Here is a 21,233-nt window from a genome sequence, read left to right on the forward strand (position 1 = left end):
AAATCGGTATGATTTATTTACATAAAATTTAAAGCTAAGCAAAACTAAATATTTTGTTTTCTAAATCTGCATACTTAGGCATTAAAATTATAAAGAAAGGCCAGAGCTTACTCTTGAGTGGAGGGAAGAGACCGTGGAGTTGTATACAAAACATGTTTGAAGGTGCCAAAGTGTTCTGTTAACCTGGGTAATGGGCACACTCGTGCTTGTATTTTTATTACCGTTTAATCCGAACTCATATGTGCATATGCTTGTGTATGCATATTTCACAATTTGAAATGATTAGGACAGATACAAGCAAGAGAGAAGTTAATTGAGTAAGATCCTTGAGGCAATGCATTGGGATGGGCTTCAGAAGAAGAGACTGGACGGTTCCTGAACAGAAAGAAGGGCACCTGGTCTTCCGAGAGCCGAGCAGGAGGAGGCAAGGAGAGCAGCTGCAGGTGTGCTTTCAGGTGTGTGTGCAGGCTGGGAAGATAACGGTGAGAAGCATGAGAAGCACGAGGGAATTCAAGTCCACTCATTGACTCTCTCTCTGCGGGGGTAGTAGTGAGGGAGGTGCTGAGAACAAAGGAGTAGGGTTGGGCAGAAGGCCTGGGCAGGGCGGCAAAGGCTCAGGAAAGAATTTCCCAGTGGAGCAGGCATGATACTTGGAGGTGATTTTCATGGGTACCTAAGAAAAGTTGTTTTTAAAATGTTAAGTTATGAGTTTATTTTAATGCAAAGGTTTTTATTTCATTTAATGATTTTTAAAATGTTACTCTATATTAGGAAAAACCTATTGGCCCATCTGACAATATTTCATGAATATGACTTACGCAGCAAAAATGCTGTTTAAAAATGAGTTAATTTAAAAGAAGATAGTAAATATTGGTTCAGGTGCTATTTTGATATGGCAAAAATCCCAAAGGTGATGCTCAAAATTTGGAGGAACTTTGCTATTTAAATAAAATACACATTAGGGAAGTTGGGAGAAGAGGAAGGCTGTGTGGAAAGACTGGTGAGGAGTACTGAGACCCCCAGCTGCTCCTAAAAGCACAGCTTTGCAGAGGCTCAGACTTGGCCTCCTCATTGAGAAGCCCTTTGCTTTCATGAGATGTTGCCAGACAGTTCTGAAAACATTGGATTTTCAAGAATGACAAGCAAAATAAACTGGAGAGTAAAACAGTTCATTCCCGAAGTCAGTAACTCCTGCTCCTCTTGTTGGGCTGCCTATGGGAAGGCAGGGGACGGCAACACGTGTAATTACGATAGTGTCCTTGCAGCGTGGGCAACACGTGTAATTACGGTAGTGTCATAGCAGTGTGCCATGGCGACAGGTGACGGTTGCTGACAAGGAGAGCCGGGGAAGACACTTTGGAGGGGATGGTTCACCAGGTGGGCAGGGAAGTTACACGAGATCAAAGCTCAGAGGTAGGGAAAGGCATCATGAAGGTGTGTGAGATGATTTAAAAAAGCCTTAACTCAGAGGAACCCTTAATAGTCTCCTTGATGGGTGAGTGTTCTAGTCACTAGAGTACTGTATTTTTGTTCATATTTTAATACTGTGATACACTTTCTGGGAGGGCTATCGCAGGAAGCTGTTATCATGCTTAGGTTTGTTTATAACCTAATCTAGACGGTGGGCGTCACAGAACAGAAAACAGAACTTTTCCTAAGAGCAGCCACGTATCCAGAGCCTGAGACTGCCTGTGTGGAGTGTTGCAGAGGAATGTCCCAGGCACCCGGAAGCTACTGATTAATTAGGGGGGGAAATAAGCAGGTTCCCAGAGGAGCTGACTCAATGAGGACCATTCCCGTATTCATTCACCAAATATCTTGATTGTGCACTTGTGCTGGTTGGGAATATGATTGATCTCTGTAGACATGTCCCTATCCTCATGGAGCTTACCTGGAAGAGACTTATGTGAACAGACACACCATCAGTCAAAGCTGTTGGAAATACCAGGGTGCAAAGAGCTAAGAATTTAGAGGCAGTACTGGTTTTCTTTGGACTCTCCGCGGAGCCAGCTGGAAAGCACTCCCAAATTGCACTTTCCTAGAAACGTTTTAGTTTGCCACTCATTCCAGGCACGCCTATGGGAATACTAGAAGGCCTTGGTGGCACTGTCCACAGGCTTTTCTTTAAATGATAGCAAATAGATGCTAATTTGTCAATCCTTTTAAATACTCCCAACAAGGGGACGAAGAACTGACTGGATAGGCGTGGCAAACAGCCTAATTGAGGTAAAGAGTAAAGAACTTCAAAGTTCATATTCTTCAAGTCCTTTGATATCTCAAGACTATATCCAGTGGATGTCAATAACTTCTTAACTTTGGGGCCCTTAGAGTCCTAGAGGGTCTATAGATACCCTTCAGGGTGATCCATGGACGTTCTGATGTTGGAGGGAAAAATGTGTAGGTATGGGTTCCATAATTCTCATCGGATTTTCAAAGGGAATCCCCAAAGTCAAGAGTCACTTCTGTAAACCCCTTGCAAGTGCTTCTGTGAGAGCTTCCCATGAGTAACCTTATGCAATTGTCACAGAGCACGAGGCAGTGCAGCAGAACAACACGGGAGACCTGGCCTCCGTGTCCGTCCCTTTACTACCAGCCCCCTGACAAGCCTCGGCCCCATCCAAGCCTCCGTTTTCTTATCTGGGAGAAAGGAGACTTTTACTTCCTACTGTATTTGGGTTAAATGATCGGATATGTGTGAAAATGCTATAGAAACTTAAGTTGCCATCTAGAAGCAAGAGGCTTTAGAAAATGTTTCCTCTTCGTACCTGGAGCGGGTGATATGTTCTTGGTCACTAGAGGGAGCTTTAGGATTCAGGGGAAAGATAAGCCAGGGAAGACTCTCCTTCAAAGCTTGAGGCCTCTTTGGGGAGTTCAAAAACATTTGCCTTTTGTAAATACACATTTAGAGTTTTTTTCTTTTAAAAATTTTTCATAAAGGTCTCTAAAAGCAGCTATGACCACAGTTCCCTGTGGCGCAGATTTTCCACCCATTAACCAGTGGGATCCATCCTGACTTTCTCCGTGGTAAATTGTTTGCGAGAGATCCTAGTATTTATGTAGAATCAATTTAAAAGCAAACAAACAAACAAAAAGTAGAAAACAACTTTCCAGAAGGCCCTACGAAGAAAGTACTTTTCCATTAGCAAAATGGTCCACTGTAAGCTCTATAACACATGGCAATGATTGAGGACTCTTGTACCCCGGCAGGCTGGGAAAGTACATTGTCTAACTTTGGCACGCACTGAGAACTCTCATTCTGGATTTCCTGATGGCACCCTCTGCAGTTCTTAACTGGCGTGCCTTCTCATGTCAGGGCTGGAGTGAGCGGAATCTTACTGAAAAGCGCTCGACTGTTACCCTAGAGGCCTCAGAATGGTGTGAAGCGGGGGGGGGGGGGCCGCCGCACTGAAAGACGCTGACCTTGCACGTTACGGAGTCAGAATTTCACTGACTCGCTATGTGTTTGATTTCTGACCTCTTTTAGGATCTGTTTCTTTCTCTGCTTCTGACCACTACCCCATCTCCTCCCGCCACACCTCTGTACACATGGTCAGCCGGTCTTTCTTCACGAAGCCTGGATCATTAGGTGACCAGAATCAGGCTCCAGATCATGAAAGCCAAAGTTTTACAGGGGCACAAAGCTTAGATTTATCTGGTTTTCAATCCACATTTCTTTCGAGAAGGCAACATCTTGATATTTCTCTTCCTTGAGCCCTTCAGGTTGTATTTCAGGCTTACAGCAAAATGGGTACAGAAAACAGCAAAGGTTGCTTTTTCACATATATTTGCAGGGAGCTGTGTACAGACTTCGTTGCTAATATCCATTAACAAAACTTTAAAGGGGTAGTCACATCGCTCCTGAAAAGCTGTTATGAAATCTATGGTGTTTCCTGCAATCAGTGGCCTTTTTGAATGGAGGAAGTACTCTAGGAAATACTTTATTTTTGTTTTGTATATTTCTCACACCTGGACGCTCACAAAGCTTCCTCCCCCTCCGTTGCCACAAGCATGCTCTCACTGAAACCATTGGCGTCTCAGAAGTGACCTTAAGCAGGAAGGGATTTCTCTGCTGACAGAGAGGCTGCAGGTTATAAAAGATGAAGCCCTGCTAGGCTCCTTCGTTGCAGTTTATGAGAAACAGCTGCCTTTCCTTGTAGAGACACTTGTTGAAGCTTTTCCTCTTCTTTCCTTCTCTCCCCGCCCCCAAGTCTAATAACTAACCGAGACTAATCAGCTGATTTGGGTCAAAACAAGCCGGAGACTCCTGCAGCCCATTTTAAGCCTGGCTGTCCCACATGAGCAATAGGAAAATCTCTAAAACAATGCAAACACTTGGTTGATGACTCCATGAATGATTACAATCCGAGTAATTTTCTCCCTTTTTTGTTTTCCAGGGACTGCTGTTTCTTACAGCTTTCAGGTGGTGAAAGTCAGAAGGAGAGCAACAGTTTAGGACTCCTCGAATGCTGAGGTACAGACAAATCCCTGGAATCTTGTTACAATGCAGATTCTGATTCAGCACATCTGGGGTGGGGTTGGGGTGGGCTGGGGTGGGAGTGGGAGGAGCTGGTGGTACTGAGGGCTTCCTCTTTGGACCACACCAGGAGCAAGGCCTTAGTTAATTTTTAGCTCCATTTCCTGTGTCCAGCTGATGCACATTGGTAGGCCAATGAATACCTTTTCTAATCTGATCCTCAGACACTGTCAGAAATGAATGAAAAAATCATGATTTCAAGCCCATGGGAAATCATGAGGTCACAGATTCTATCTTCAGAATTAATGATTAAGTTTGGTATACCATGACTTTGAATTTTAATTTATTGCAAACCAGCATATTGAGAATAGACCTGCAGTGTGCACAAATGCAGAGAACAGAATTTAAGCAGATCTGATCTTTCTTATGAGATGACAAAGCAATTGCTCATTTAAGTTTTTTTTATTTTGTTTTTTGTTTTTTTCTGGCAAGCATTATGCCATGTGCTGCTTTTAAGTAGGGGACTGCGTGAGAGTGTGCATACAATTCCTCTGGCTCTAATCATCTATCTAATTACTACTTGTACAAAGGGATGAATTTTGTTCAGGTGTTAAGGAATTTCTGTTTTTTCTTGAATATCCTCAGGAGAGCTGCTTTTTGGACTCACCATACTGAGTTTTTTAAACCTTTCATTTGGCTCATTGTTATGTTGCTTTGAATATGCTGTTATTTCCACAACTTCTGTTTTCTTGGCTATCCTGTAAGTTCATTATAATTGTAGGTCATGCCTTGTATTTTATAGGACTAGAAAATTGGAAGTGAACTTTAAACTCATTGAGTCCAATTTCCTCTTTAATATATGAATTTTTATAAGCTAGCCTCTGCTTGAAACACATTTGGCCGTGGGGATCTTACTGCTTTATATTCTATCCTTTGAACAGCTCTGACTGTTAGAAAGCCTTTCCTAATATCGGGCCAAGAGTTGTCTCTCTGTGGCTTTTGCTCATTAGCCCAGTTTTACTCACTGGGGGGAAATCCTTTGTCTTGAATAGGATATGGACACAATACATACTGTTGGGCAACTGACTTGTTCAGGCCTAGGACTTGGGCATCCTCTGTGCCTTTGGCAGTTCCTCATGCAACAGAGTAGCCTTCATCCCCTGATGTGAGAAGTAAGCCTGGGGCGAGGTCCAGAGCTGCGCTTTCAGAAACTGCATGGGCTGGGACAGTCCCTGCTTTATTATTGGGGCTGAAGAGTTCCTGCATTTCTTCCTCATATGAAGCCTGACTTAAGCCTGGAATGAAATTCAGGATGAAGATTCATGATTACTCATGAATTTTTACACAACCAGGTCATTTAATAGGAATCTTAGAAATGGCTCCAATTTTAGAAATATTTATCTTTTCTCTTGTTCTCAGCTAAAGCAAAAACTTAAAACTAGCAAAGTTGGACTCCAGTCTTCCTTTCCCAGTCGCCTTTTAGAATCATTCTTCCTTCCTATGTTATGCCCCACGGGTGACCTGAACTCCAAGGTTTTCCCTTTGCAGTATCACTCTGTGCCTTAGACCATTCTTTACCTCTTCCTTGCCCTTTTCCCTCACCAAAATTCATCCGTCCTGTCCGATTTTCTCAGCAGTTGGTTTTATCCAATGTGACCCTGACTCTTAATGGGTTTTGGTCCCCTTAATAAACTTGATAATGTGTAAAATAGCTCTTGTTTCATCTGCCTGCCTCCGCATTGTAATTTCTTTTTTTTTTTTTTTGGCACATAACCCTTATTTTTCACATAACCCATTTTTATTGAAGAAATATACATACAGATAAAAAGCTCATTTTGCTTAGCCCCACTCTGGTCACTTTCACACCTAGTACATAGCCTTCCGGATTTACCTCCGGGCACATACACGTGTACAAGTGTTTTTAAAGATATACAATCGTACTAGGAACACCATTTATAATAACAGGATCTTGGTGTCGGTTCAGACCTGTGCCTCATTCACTGTGCACACAGGTCTGTATCGGTGACACCACCTGGCCTTCCAGGGGACAGACATACAGCTCCTGTCCCCCCCATCACTGGACATCTTTGTTCCACTAACATTTACACATTGTAAACAACGCCTAAAACGACATCTTTTTACTTCTGTCTCTGGCATGATTATTTCCTTGGGATAAAGCATTGTAATTCTTTAATCCAGTCAAACACATGTCTGTAGAGGGCCCTTAGGGAGTGGCTTTTTAGTGGGGAGGGATATAGTTATCATGATAAGATCATGGATGAGAGACTATTTTGGTCTGTGGACCCCCTAGCACAAGTTCATATTATGTATCTCCTTATTATATGGGACTAGTTCTGTTTTTCGTAAACAATAATTACAACAGTTCTTTATTGCATGTGATTATTAATTACAGTTACTTACTATGTTTCAGGTACTGTGCCGAGGACCTAACAGATTTCTCATTCAACTTTTATAAAAACCTTGTGACATAGTCTCATTTTACTGATGGACAAACTGAAGTTCAGAGAGGTTAGGAAATTTGCCTAGCATCACCCAGCTTCTACATTGCAGAGAGAGGATTCAAACCAAGGTCTATCTAGTTGAAACCCATACGCGTAACCAAGCAGTCTCCTTTTCTCTGATCAACCAACAGGGCAGAAGCCTAGGATCAGTGAGATTTCCCAGACAAACCCTGATGTGTCTACCTTGAATATAACTGTTACCAAACAAAAGTGGGGTTTGGCTGCCCGCCATTATCCATAGGCAAATTCCAGAGGCAGATATTGGTGGGGAAGGAAAGAAGTCTTTATTAAAATGTTGCACAATTTGGGAGGATGGGAGACTTCGCGTGTCCAGGCTCATCTCTTCTGCAAAATACAAGCAAAACCCAGCTGTATCCAAAAGGGCCAAAGCCCAAAACAATGCTCAGAATTTCCATTTCACCCTTCTCTGTCCATTGGAGCCTGAGGCCGCTAAGTGGGTTGCTGTCTAGCTTCAAGTTCCCTCTTAGAGTCCACACATGTGTTGTCCACGCCACCATTTGCCACGAGGCTTCCAGGGCCAGAAGAGGTCCTGCAAGCCCTGGCCCACACGTGCATGAGGTGTATCCAAGAGAGCGCATTCCTACCCTACCTCTGTTTAAATCTCCCAGCCCAAACTTCTGCACGCTCTGGGAGGGTCCTACCCCCCTAGCCAATCCCATTCTTTTCCCAGGCTAGACTGACAGGGCAACACCTCCCGCTGTTGCCAGGTTGACCCCTAGGATCACATGCAGCTGAATCTTCTGGTCCCACCCACACCCAGGGACCAGAAGGGAATAGGAGGGCTTTTCCCCTTAGCCAAACATTTCATAATGCATGATCAGCGCAAGGACTTCCTCCTGCAGTGTCTTTGGCCAGGGGTGGGGAATCTGTCATCACGGGCCAGGCTAGCTTGGTTACCGGGGAATGCAGCCTCTCTTGTGCTGTCTCAGGGCCTCTCCCCTCTGCTCCCACCCACACTCCTGGCATCAGCCAGGGTTGTCCAGGCCTGTCTGTATCATAACCTTTCTACTTCACCGAAGTATGAAAAAACTACCACTCTGTTCATCCCTATCCTCTCACCTCTCTCACTTTTCCATGGTTAGAAAAGCTTCTTCTGGCTTTTGCATACACAAGAACAGTAAATATTTGTTATTTAATTACAAGGATTTATTATAGAAGGAAAGGAGGGATACCAACACATCTCTTCTGGGAATACTTGAAAAGAACTGTTTTCCTGAGTAGATGTGGATTTTCTTTTTTTCTGGAGAGAAGCAGTTTCAGCAACCCTTTGGTACATGAAGCATGGCATGGTTTGCTAGGGTCGGGTGACTGAGACATCTTGGGGTTATTTTTGAGAAAGCCAGATGGTTCATCACATTTAATGAATGCGAAACAAAGTTGTTCCAGTGTCAGCCTTGGACAGAGATGGGTTTATACCTGTGCCTGGATCTGTTACATATTTTTTTTCAGGACACCCCCATGAAAGTCTCCTTTTGGAACAAATAATAAAAAGACAGCAAAATGCTACTTTAAGAATAAGAGCATGGGTTTGGAAAAACTCACAGGGTTTCCTGAGTGGCCACTCACAGAGGCAGCAACATCTAGTGGTCATGCAGTCACAACAGGGGAGAGCAATGCTTGGGCACAGAGCAGAACAGAATGTTCCTCATAACTGTATGGAAGACACATAGTTAGACTGAAGCCAGGAGGCACCAGACCTCCCCAGGCCCAGGAAACCGCTGAGCTAGGAAGGCCACATGACCCGAGGTGCAGCTGTATTTGTCTTGGGTCACCTGAGTAATTTTGAAACAGACTTGCATACAAATCAGAACAACATGCATCTCCGGAGAGATTGTTGCATGATTTCAGAGAGGTAGAATGAATTCGCATTTTGCAAGAATAATAAAGAAATATCTCCATTCTTGGAAATATATTTAGGTGAGGCCATGATCTCCATGGAAGATAATTTTCATTCATTCATTCACCCATCCATTCATCCATTCACTTATTCATCAAATGTTTACCAAGTGTCTCCTCTGTGCCAGGACTTGTGCTATGTGCTTGATATATAAAAAAGAACAAGAAATCATTTCTATTCTCTGGAAGCTCATGGGCCAGTAGGAGAGACCAATAGGGTCAAATGATCGTGGTTCAGTATGCTTGCAGGAAGCCTGGGAGGGTCACCTACCCAGCCCACAGACTCCCATAAAAGCCCCCTGGAGGAGGTGTCCCCTGAGCTGGGTCTTGCAGCACCTTCAGCAATAATCCTCCAGAAATATACATATTTACATAATATTGCTTTGCCATTTAACAAGAGATGAAATGACAGGGTAGATGTTGTTGTGTGTGTGGGGGGTGTGTGTGTAGGGAATAAATAAAGGGGGTATTAAATGAAAAATAGGAAATTAAACATTCAAACTGGATCATTGCAGGCTCCACTTTCAGTGACTAACATTGGGAGTTCTACCTCTTCCTAGGTGTGTGTACCTGAGCAAATTGCGTAGCTAAGATCCAGTGCCTCACAGGGTTTTCAGGTTTCAGTGAGAGAACACTTGTTAAGCATTTGCTCAGGAGCTGGCTTATTTAAATGTCAATAAAAGTCAACTCTTATTATTAATGCTGTTGTTATCATCAGCAGTGCTCTTTCATCAATGACTCTCCTGGCCCTGATTTTTGCCTCCACATACACACACACACACAAAAGAAAGAAAGAAAAGAAAAGAAAAACAGAAGGAGGGACAGGAACAAATAAAACAAAGAGAATATAAAAAAGTACGGTGTGATGGTGATTATCGCCCTCTAGTCAAGAGTTGGTAGAATTAAGAGCATATCCTACCAAGAACAGGAGCACATAGTCCTTTTCTCCACCCTATCACAGATCCTGCTTTCAGCCCAGTGATCTCTGCTCAGAAAGGCAAAAGCATTACTGATGTGCAGTTATAAAGCATAACTTATAAAACCTTTAGTTCTGCTGGTACTAAATAACCGAAAGCCCTCCTACTGGGAAATTTCTTTTTCTGGTGCAATAAATACAACTCCGTGGCAGGCTGGGGGCAGGGGAGTTGGGGGTGCAGAGGTGGGGCTTTGTGCCTGCCTAAGGGAAAGAGCTGGAACTGAGACTCCTTTATGAAGCTGGAGCTATTCAATGGTTATGCCTTCACTAAAGGAGGACTAGAAAATAAATCTTCCCTCAGCACAGGAAGATGACAAGGAAGAGAGGCTGACCTCATGTGGTTTTGAACGTAAACTACGTGCATCATCCTGGAACTGCTTGCCATCTGCCCCCGGAGCTGAGAAATCAATATAAAAAGTGACCTCAAGCCAGTGATATCCCATGCAGTGAAAACTTTTAGAACATCTGGCGGAAGCAACCATTCTGACAAATAGATATGAAGACAAAAATGCATTATTAAGGATGAAGAAGGTCATTTTATAATCTAAAATAAAACAATTCACCACTTGCATGTACAGTTGACCCTTAACAATAGCGGTTCGAACCGCATATGTCAACTTACATGCACATTTTTTTCAATAAATATTTGTATGGTTTTCAGTACGTGGTTGGGAGTCGGCAGATATGGAGAGCCAACTATACGCATTGATCCATGTCATTTTATATAAAGATTTTCATACCTTCTGTGGATTCAGGAAACAATCCCCCACGGAGAATGAGGGACAACTGTAGTAGTTAAATATTGAGGACTCAAAAGCTATACATGGATTTTGGACCACATGGCTCAGTGCCCCTAATCCTGGCGTTGTTCAAGGGTCAACTGTACTTAATAACATGGCCTCAAATATGTTTAAAGCAGAAATAAAATTGATTTATAGAGACATTTAAAAATCTACATTTAGTAGGTTTTTAAAACATCTCAGCAATTGATAGATTAAAAAGTTAAAAATTTATAAAGATGTTAAAGGTTTGAACAACGCAATTAACCAGCACAATTTAGTTTACACATATGTAATCCAACAACTGAATGCTCATCAAATACCAAAGACTCAGTAACATACAGGATATATACTCTGACCATACTCCAATAAAATATGAGCTTGAAAAAAAGATACTTGAAATTATTCTATATAGTTGAAAATTAGAGAGAAGGAAAGACACTTCTATAGACTATTTGGTCAGTGCAACAATGTAAATTATGCTGCAATAATGCACAGACTAAAATATCAGAATATCCTGAAACAATGCAGGTTTACTTGCTATTCACGGAACATGTCCAATGTAAATCAGCTGGGAGCTTCGCTCCACATTTTCCTCACTCCAGGACCCAACTTGATGGAGCGTGCACCACCGGGTATATTACCAGTTACAGTGGTGAAAGGAAGAGAATATGGTTCTTAAAGTTGTCTGCCCCAAAATGACACATATCACTTCCACTCATGACATAGGTCAAATCACACGCACTGCCACTACTGCTGTGACTGAGTTCCAGAGGGCAAGGGCCTGGCCAGAAAAGGGAGAGCTGGGCATGCCAGTGACCAGCACTAATGATTATCATAAATAGTAAATAATCATGAAAATGAGAAAACATGTATACTTAAAATCGAAAATGTCACATATTAAAACAAGGGATTTAGTTAAAGCAGTACATAGAAAATTAAGGAGCTAACCATCTATCCAAGAAAATAAAGTATCCTCGAAATAGTGGGAAAAAATAATAAAAATGAGATGCATTAATAAAAGTCACAGAAAACAGAACAATATAGAGAATTGAAAAAAAAACTGTTGTGTTGTTGGGCTTCTCAAAAGCAGACTCTGAAGATGTGTGCCCTAGATTTATTCATCTAAACTTGATTAATAGGTCTATTATTTATTCTTACCCTAGAGAAGCATGTAAGGGGGAAGCGAAAGCTAGTCGGGGAAAAAGAAGCCAAGCAAAAGTACAATTTCAGGTCAGGTCCCATAGAAAACAGCATCAGCCTGATCCCATAGTGGGCTTCTGAAGTACAAATTATACCTCGGAGTTGTTCCACTGGGGGGTTTTCATACCCCCATAGTTGTCAGTTATTGGCTAAGGGTTAACCGGGGTGCATGTGAATTCCTAGACACTTTAGCTTCCCTCAATAGGTGGGCAAAGTGGCTCCAGCAGCCTGAGGACAGTCCTCTCCAAGACAATTTTATGTGCTGGCCATTGGAAGCAAAACCACCCTCAATCTGGAAGAGAAATAAAAGGACCCCAGAGAATCTGGGAGCAAGAGTGGGGTGGGGTGGGCACAGTGTCCACCCCAGTTGATTCTTTGGGGGAAAAAAAGCCAATAAAATAAATGTTTAGCGAAATGCTTTTTAAAAAAAAGACTCAATGTGCACAAAAAATATTAGAAATAAAAAGGAGTCATAACTATAGATGTAATAAAGATAAAAAAGATAGTATTGTGCCAAGAAATATGAAAATATGGAAATGGTCAATGTCTTAGAAAAATACGACTCATCAAACTATCCCAAGAAGAAAAGGAAACAGGAATTCAACCCTCACCACTAAAGAAATGGAATCAGCTGTTAAAAGTTTACTCCCTGCTCCTTCCCATAGGACTAGATGAGTTTGGATTAGCATCAGGAAACGTAATTGCTACTGATGCCAATTTTACCAAAGAATAGAAAACAAGGGGACATTTCCCAACTCACATAAAAAGAGTTAAGAAAAAAGATTACAAATCAGCCACATGTATGAATATATGTGCATAAGTCAGCAAAATGCTAAAAGTTAATGAATGTATTAAAGTAAAATTGGATTTATCATTGGAATGCAAAGATAGTTTGACATTAACAAGGTTAAAGGACAGAAGTCTTGTGATTGTCTCAATAGCATTTGATAAAATGCAATACCTATTCATGATTAAAAACTCTCTTAGCCAACTTTTAGCAAAATAGGAATAGAAGGAAACTTGCTCAATTAATAAAGTGTCTACTAAAAATCTACAACAAACATTATTGAAGAGGAAATATTAAAATCTTTAAAAGTGTGAACAAGACAGATTAATGTCAATAGGGGAGAAAAAAGCTAAAGAAATGGAGACGCATACCATGTTCATTGATGTGATGACTCAGTATCAAGAAAATATTAATTCCAAGATATTAATTAATTGCAAATTATAACAAAAGTCTCAATAGAGTTTTTTCTGTAACTTAATCAGGGGATTCAACAATTGATATGAAAGTATAAAGGTCAATATCAAAAAAAGAAGAGAGATGGGTGAGGGAAGGTATTGGAATTGTTCCAGCAGATGTAAAATCACAAAGCTGTAGTAATTAGGATGTGTGGTGTCATCACAGGAATGGACAGAACAGAGTTCATAAGCCAACCCACACAGATATGTAAACTTGGCATATGAAAGATATGATATTACCAGTGTGGAAAGGGTGATGGGATTGGGAATTAAGTGAGCCTAGAAAAATTGGTTATCCATTTGAAAAAAATTATATATATATATACACATATATATATGTATATATACATATATTGGATTTCTACCTCTGCCTTAATCTAAAATAAGTTCCAGATAAATTATAAACTCAAATGTCAAAATTGAATATTTAAAACTTATAGAAGAAGTTACAGAAAAAAATGCTTTTATGATTTGAGGGATTTAAAAAAAATTTTAAACAATGTTTTGATTTTTTGATTCCTAAACAAGAGAAAGAACAGATGAAGTAATTGATAAATATGACTCCATTAAAAGAAAACATAAAACTTCTGGGTATTAATAGTAATCACTATTTGTGAGGATTAATATATTAATACATGTAAAGCAGTTAAGCTTTACTGTGTCTGAACACATACTAAGCACTAGTAAGCATTGGCTATGATTTCTTTTATAGTGTATCTCCCCCTCAGTAATTACAATGAAGCTAGATTTATGATGGATTTTTTCTCTTCAGGACACATCTTCTAGATATCTATCAAGTGATGTAACTAAAGGGAGAGAATATTATTATCTGAAAAACAACATGAAAATGAGTATTCATTCAAGGCAAACATGGCAATTATTTTAATACAGGAATCTCTTGCATGGGAACCAGTCTTCCTCTGCATGACCTCTATAGCTTGTGGTCTTTTTTTGGTAATGTTAACATGGTGCACATTCCTCCTGATGACTTGTTTCGTGTGCCCAAGAATGCAGCTACTGGCGTCTGGGAGGAATGTAACTCTGGCAACCCCCCAGCAGGTCTGACACTGCAGTACTGCTGGGCGCTGAGCTGGTTAGTGTGGAAACCTGGGGCCTTCTCCGCACACAGCCTTTAACCCTGGCCCATCATTTTACTTTCCCGTCTGGGCCCTTCCACAGTTACCTCTTGCAGACCCCTGAAATAAAGAAGTGAACTTGCGTCCTTGCTTGTTAGTGGTGTTATCAGAAGAGAAAGATTTGTAGAAGCTCTGGAGGTCTTAGTCATCATCTGACAGATAAAAATCAGAAGATTCTGGGCTTATGTTGATCATGGAGGTGAAAGGTGGCTTTCTTTAAAAAAAAAAAAAAAAAAGTCATTTTTCAAAATGATGTTATTTCTGGCCCCGTGGCTGAAGCCCACAGTTTCAAAAGGCGATCTCTCTAAACCCACGCTCTTCAGCATTATAAATAAACGATTACTGTGCACCCTTTCAGCAGCAGCCGTAGCTGTTTGTGCTTCAGCTCAGCCCAGTTCAGAAGGTCAGACGTGACCACAGTATCTCCTGTTATTTCAGGGCTTACATGTGTTTGCCTTGGCGCCATTTCCTTGGCATTCGGTTTCTCTTATTTTTCCATGGGTTTGGCTTGAAGGAATCAAAGAAGCATAATTTTGAAAGTACGTGAAGTTTGTGAAGATGAAGTGCGTGCATTCCTGCCCGCTGGTGACTGGACACAGCGGGCAGGAACGCACCCACGCCTCCACGTTTACATTCGGGAGCTTGCCCCTGACCCTACTTGTGGCCGACGTGAGTTGTGGTGAAGGCGGAGGGATGTCCCACTGCGAGGGACTGGCTAGCGCCTCCCAACTCGCTTGCCCGCTAGACACTGCCAAGCCCAGCTGTCTCAGCTCAGTGTACCCACTGAGGCCAAAGCTAAAAGCTCAGGAGAGTGGCAGGCCTCCTTTGATGAAACGTTTTCCATTTTGGCCTCAGTGACAGCTGATTGTTGTCAATGGTAAGACTCTGTGATTAGTCCTTTGCCGTGGTTTGTTTTAGTTCTTGACAGGAGCTCCCTGAAGAATGGGAGTCTGGGAAGAGGTGTTCACTCTGCGTAAGACATGATTAGGATCACTGCTACAGAGTTAAACCAGCAGGGGAATCTCAGGGCCAGATTTTATCAGCTTGTAGGGGCCTGGTGGAAGAGAAGGTAGGCTTGGTGGAAAGGAATGGAGAATACCAGTGATCCTCAACCTTGTCTGCACACCGGGATCTGAGGAGTTTCAAAAACTACTCTTACCTGTGTTTCACCTCAGGAGGTTGTGTTTTAATTGGTCTGTGGGGTCACCTGGACTTTGGAAATTTTCAATGGTCCGCAGGTCATTTAGAACCACTGATGTGATGGTTAAGAGCCCATACTTTGAAATTGCACAGCCCTGGTTTGAGTCTGAACCCCAAGATTTAATAGTTGGGCCTTCGCTTTCTTGTCTTTAATATGGGGATGATCTTTTCTCTGTTACATGGTTGTTATAATGAGTGTAAATACGCTACATTTTTAATATAAAGAAGTATTGCCTCAATAGTGAGGGATCTGAGTAGCAGCGCAAACTCTACCATTTCCCAGCTGTATACACTAGACTGGTAATATGGCTGAGTTAGTTACTAGTGGGGTTGTGGAGTCATATTGGCCTGGGTTTGAATCCTAGCTCCACTGTTGGATCTTGGGTAATTGTCTTTCAGTTTTTATTCCCCTTGTTGATAAAATGGTAATTTGTTTGTATCCTATCAGGTTGATATGAAGATTAAATGACACAATATATGTAGGTTGAACAATATGAAATTCTTTATCTTATACAGGTTAAAATGATAGCATCTCCGCAATCTCATGAGTTTAACCTAATAATAAGTCTTCAAAAATGTTAGTAGCAGTAACTATTTTATTACTATTAATCAGCATGACCTTGAGGGGATTACTTTAAAGAGTCTCAGTTTTGCCATCCATAAAATGAACAGGGTAAGATTTTGTCTTCCTCATAGCACTGTTGGAAGGTTTAAGTGAGATGATGTTTGTGAAATCACTTTGAATGTTATAAAACATGAAGAAATTGTAACAACTTTAAAAAATTAGCAACTGGGAATCTCCTGTACATAATGGTAATTATTGACGCTGGGGAAGTTAGAGGTTATGTCTGCATGATGTGAAGCTTGGGGAGGACACTGAGTCCCACAGAGCCTGGCTTTTGAGATTCAGACAGAAAGTCATTTTTGAAGCCCACTCTAGGGTCAGCACCAGCCCAGCATCATGGAGAACAGAAGAGCAGTGAAGCCCGGGGCTCCTGCCAAGGGCCAGCTCAGTTTATGTCTGAGGAAATAGACCATATATCTGAGTCGGGATAACTGACACTTTTATAATAGTACATGCCAGGCTCTGCTAAAGTTCCCTATATGCATTAACTCATTTCATCCTTTGTGAGGATCACAGTTTTTCACAAGTGGGGAAATTAGTACCCCAGTTTTTCACAGGTGAGGAAATGGAGACACAGAGGGGTTAAATAACATGCCCAAATCACACGGGCATAATAATAAAAGACACTCAAGAAATGATGATTGTGAAAACATTTGTGGCCATGGATACGTTCAAGATCATAACAAATTATAACAAATGACAAAATGTTTTATCTAGAGCTCTTCTGTGTGTCTCTAACCTTCACTTGTAGAAGAGCCCTTTTAACTAGGGCATAAACATCCCTCGTAGGAAATATCTCATGGCTATGCTGAGGACAGATTACCCATAGGTTCTGGTTCTTGACGTCATTTTCATCCCAGACACGTTGGGTGGCCTTGGGTGGGAAAAATAACTTCCCTGTGGCTATAGTTTCTCCACCTATAACGTGGGTCTAATAGTGCCTCCTTTGAAAGCATGTTGTGGAGCCTAATTATCGTAGTCATTCTGTGTGTGTGCCTCTGATGCAGACTTGAAACCCAAAGGGCCACCCAGATTTTAGCTCTGTGGTGGAATCTTGGCTTCTCTTGGACAGAGACAAGAGTATTGCTTCTTAATGGGCTTCCAAACACTTTTTCTGTCTGCTCTTCGCATAGGGCAGTGCTGGGTCTCTTTTTTCATAGGCAGCATTACTTGGAATAAGTTATCATAAATACCCTGTGGCCTAGGAATAAATGATATGGTTTATCACAAAGTTACTTGGGAAACATTTTCAACTAATAGGTACCATTAAGGCAGTGGCAGTGTCACTTGATACACTCATGATCCAATAGAGAGAATACTGTTCCACGTAGGAAAAACTTACAAAGGATTGACTTTCAGGGCAGAAAGAGTGGCTCCTGTGGATTCTAGAGCCTTCCCCGCTCCGACCCCCAAGTGTGGTCCATAGTCTAGGCAGCATAGGTATCACTTGGGAGCTTGCCAAAACTGCAGACTCTCAGGCCCTACTCCAGGACTACTGCATCAGATCCTGCATCTAAGAAAGTGGTTGGAAGGCCCCATTAAAGCTTGAGTCAGACCACTCTGCTTAGAGCCGTAACAGTGATGACAGTATATGTTGTAGAGCCAGGAATCCAGTCAGTTACCAGACTGCAAAGCCCATGTTCTCTCTTCTCCACTGCTGTGCCCCCTCTCAGCTGATGCAGATCCGATTATTACTGAAATGCAATCTTACCTTCTCTTAAGAAGTCTGACCGTGGCTCCTACAGTGGGTTACACACTCCTTTGTTCTGGAAACTTCTGGATAAAAGCATTATCAGTGTTTGTAATCTTGTTATATTTTGATTTTCTGCCTTTATTATTCAAAAAGCTCAAGGTATTTTCTTACCTAAAAAAAAAAGTGAGAAAGAGATTGGGGTGGGGAGGAAGGTAGGGAATAGAGAAAGAAAAGAGAAGGAAACAAGATAAAGGAAAGAAAAAGGAAGCATTTGAGAAAATTTAATGTCATTTTAAGATAACAGTTATTCATCCTGGTTGTTGGGTGAACAAAATTATTGTTAACCTTCAGGACCTGATGCTTTATTTCAAAGAAATTTTGTGAAATAGAAATCTTTTTGAAATAATTGAGCAGTATCAGTAAAAGAGTATGCCAAAACAGTGTATTCCTTTTTTCATTTCCCTTTGAACTTATTTATTTCTGTAGACTACTAAAATGAGCAAAAAGAATGAGGTACCCTGTAAATCTTCATATCATTATAACTTGGTTTGATAGCTATTCTTCAGAGGCTGCACATAATTGTCGCAGTTATTTCTTTTTAAGATAACTTATACTGTAGCCAGAATAATTGTTGAAAAAGATGCATATTTGAATTCCTGATGAATTGCTTTATCTAGCCATTTGATTATCAATGGCCATTATCAAAAAAAGACAGCCGACCAGTCATTATGTCCTTCCCACTGGAAGTGCACAACTAATCTAAGAAATATTCTTACCAAAAGATAGAAGTTGAATCTCATTAAGATTCTCTATCTCATTACCATTGTACCAGCAATGTAGAGGTTACTTAATTGTCATCTGAGCCTTTTGGAATGGTTGTTCTTGGGTCACTATCTTGGAATCCAGCTGCCATGCTTTGGGAAGCTGAGGTCACATGGAGAAGCTACATGTAGGCCCTTCCGTTGACAGCTCCAGCTGAGCTCCCAGCTGATAGTTGTCATCAGCTGTCAGCATGTGAATGGACCATCTTAGATGTCCAGCTGACAAATGGCTGTATGCGAGACCCCAAATGAGAATCACCCAGCTGATCCCAGTCAACCCATAGAACCAAGAGAGTTAACAATAAATGTCTGCAGCACTGAGTTCTGGGATGATTTGTTAAGTAGTGTCATGGACTGAAAGTGTCCCTCCCCCACATAATTTATACGTTGAAGCCCTAACCCCTAACGCGATGGCATTAGGTGGGATCTTTGGGTGGAAAGAAGGTGGAGCCCCAACGATGGGAGACCATGCTCCTCTCTTCCCACCAAGTGAAGATACAATGAGAAGGTGGACTCCTACAAGCCAGGAAGTGAGTTCTCACCAGGAACCGAATCTGCTGGCACCTTGTTCTTGGACTTCTCTGCCTCAAACAGTGAAAAACAAATGTCTTTGGTTTAATCTACTCAGTCTATGGTATTTGGTTAGAGCAGCTCGAGCTGAGAGTAAGACGAGTAGCAACAAAAGCAAGTGCTGCTCCATTGGCTGTGGAAGAGGAGGCTTGTTGGCCTTGACATCCACAGAGAACAAACACAAGTGCATTGTTGTCTCCTATCTTCTTCATGGTTGACTGGACAGGGGGAACTTGATGATGGCATAGTGGTCAAGCTTGTTTCTTCTGGGGGTGCTCTTGGGTATTTGGCTGCTTTCGGAGCCACAGTGTCTTGGCCCATCGGAAGGTGGGTGACTTTTTTGTGTGTGGCTGTAGATGCCTTTCAGCACTGCTTTCTTTGCCTTTAAAGCCTTTGTTTGGCTGCGGCTTTGGGAGGGGCAAGGGCTTCCTTCTTAGGTTTTCATGCCATCTTTCTGAAAAGGCTGTTTGTTCTTTGTTTTATTGCAGGGGCAATTTTCCTGAGACTATCTTAAAGCATACTAATCTGGCAAACTTGATGAAGAGTGAAAAGCTGGAACCAAAAAATCCAGCATAAACCTGTAGCTGCCATCTGACTTCTTTCTGTAAAATTTCAAATAAAGTAAATGAAATAAATGTTGCTATTGGGAATTATTTGTTTTGGAAAAACAGCTTGTTGTTTTCACCAGGGCTAAGTCTTCAGGGAAATTCTGGACATTCATCCCTGTGACAGAATTCCTGGCCTGTGACTCAAGTGACAGATGAGGTTTTGCATTTAGTGCTTGTAAGAAACAAAATTCACTGGATAATTATTTGTCTGTACAGCCTAAATGGACAAAGTAAGATGCAACTGGAGACATTCAGGGAAAGTATATGGATCTCTGGCTGTGCTATAATCTACTTATTCATTTATTCTTCAAGAAGTATTTATTGAGCACCTACCATGTACCAGGTCCTGAGGTAAGTGCCAGAGATCCAGTGGCAAACAAAGCAGTCATTAATTCCCCAGTTTGTTCAGTGAGGGAGACAAATCATTAGGTAAAGAGTTTCACAAATAGATACATAAATACTAGGACAAAAAGTTCATCAGTGAGGAGCAATTAAATGCTAACTCTGTATTCATCCTTGTACTTAGTGTTGTGTGACTTACCACAAGGGCTACAATGGCATTTGTTTTCAACATCATTACCATCCTACTGGAGAAGTACGTGATGAAGGACTACCAGTACTCATCTGGGCAGTACAGACTTGTGCTCATTAGAGACCATAAGAAAGAAGACACCAGTGCTGGAGCAAATACATTTTTGAATTAGGAAAAATAATATATAATACATATATAATGTGGTAAAGCACTTCAAATAGCACATGAATAGTAAGTCTCCTTTCCAACCCAGTAAATTTACTTGTATAACATGTTAAAGTACTTCAAATAGCTTATGAATAGTGAGTCTCCTTTCTACCCCAAACTCTAGGCACAGCAGGTGTTAACAGTTTCTTGTGTATTCTAAAATTTTTTCATGTATTCTTGAGACTATATATATGACAGTTTTAATACAGAATTTCCATTGCTTCTGTTAGCCACAGAGATACTAAAAATTACAAAGCTAATATTTGCACAGATTTAAGATATGCAAACCATATAAAAGGTATTAAAGGAAAGTCAAAGCATTGTTTTGGAAGTTAGCTATTGATGGCTATTTGTTTTTTTGTCTTGAAAAAAAAAAGTATTCATATGCTATCATAGGAATAGAAAAAAAAAAAGACTCTTGGCTCACCAATTCTGTATTCAAGAAATAAAACTTTATTAGTTGGTGCTCAATAGTTCAACGTTTTGGGGGCCATTTGGAGGGTTGATATTAAATCTGCCAATGTGGGGGCCTGCCATTTTTTTCAATGTTGTGTTTAAATTCTGAGATTACAAATAACATAGCACTGGGTTGGTTGTCCTTGCCCCTTGACTATTGTTGATACATCTCTTTTCTTATCTGCCTTGTCCCTTTGGGTCAGTGCTATTTGCCATCTCTTATATGCATCTCTGGGCCACGGGCAAGGCTGGCAGAGATTCATCTGCATGGA

At 41.2% G+C, this 21,233-nt stretch overlaps 1 long non-coding RNA gene across 1 annotated transcript; it reads left to right on the forward strand.

Moving 5' to 3' along the window:
* The first annotated feature begins 1,306 nt into the window (after nt 1–1,306).
* LOC150018045 (uncharacterized) lies at nt 1,307–19,794 on the forward strand. Its single transcript, XR_016509188.1, has 3 exons — nt 1,307–1,377; nt 4,395–4,471; nt 19,647–19,794. It is a non-coding gene; the product is annotated as an uncharacterized LOC150018045 (long non-coding RNA).
* The last annotated feature ends 1,439 nt before the right edge of the window (nt 19,795–21,233 follow it).

Source organism: Furipterus horrens, unplaced genomic scaffold (assembly GCF_987537825.1).
Source record: "Furipterus horrens unplaced genomic scaffold, mFurHor1.1.pri manual_scaffold_2, whole genome shotgun sequence".
NCBI classification, from domain to species: Eukaryota; Metazoa; Chordata; class Mammalia; order Chiroptera; family Furipteridae; genus Furipterus; species Furipterus horrens.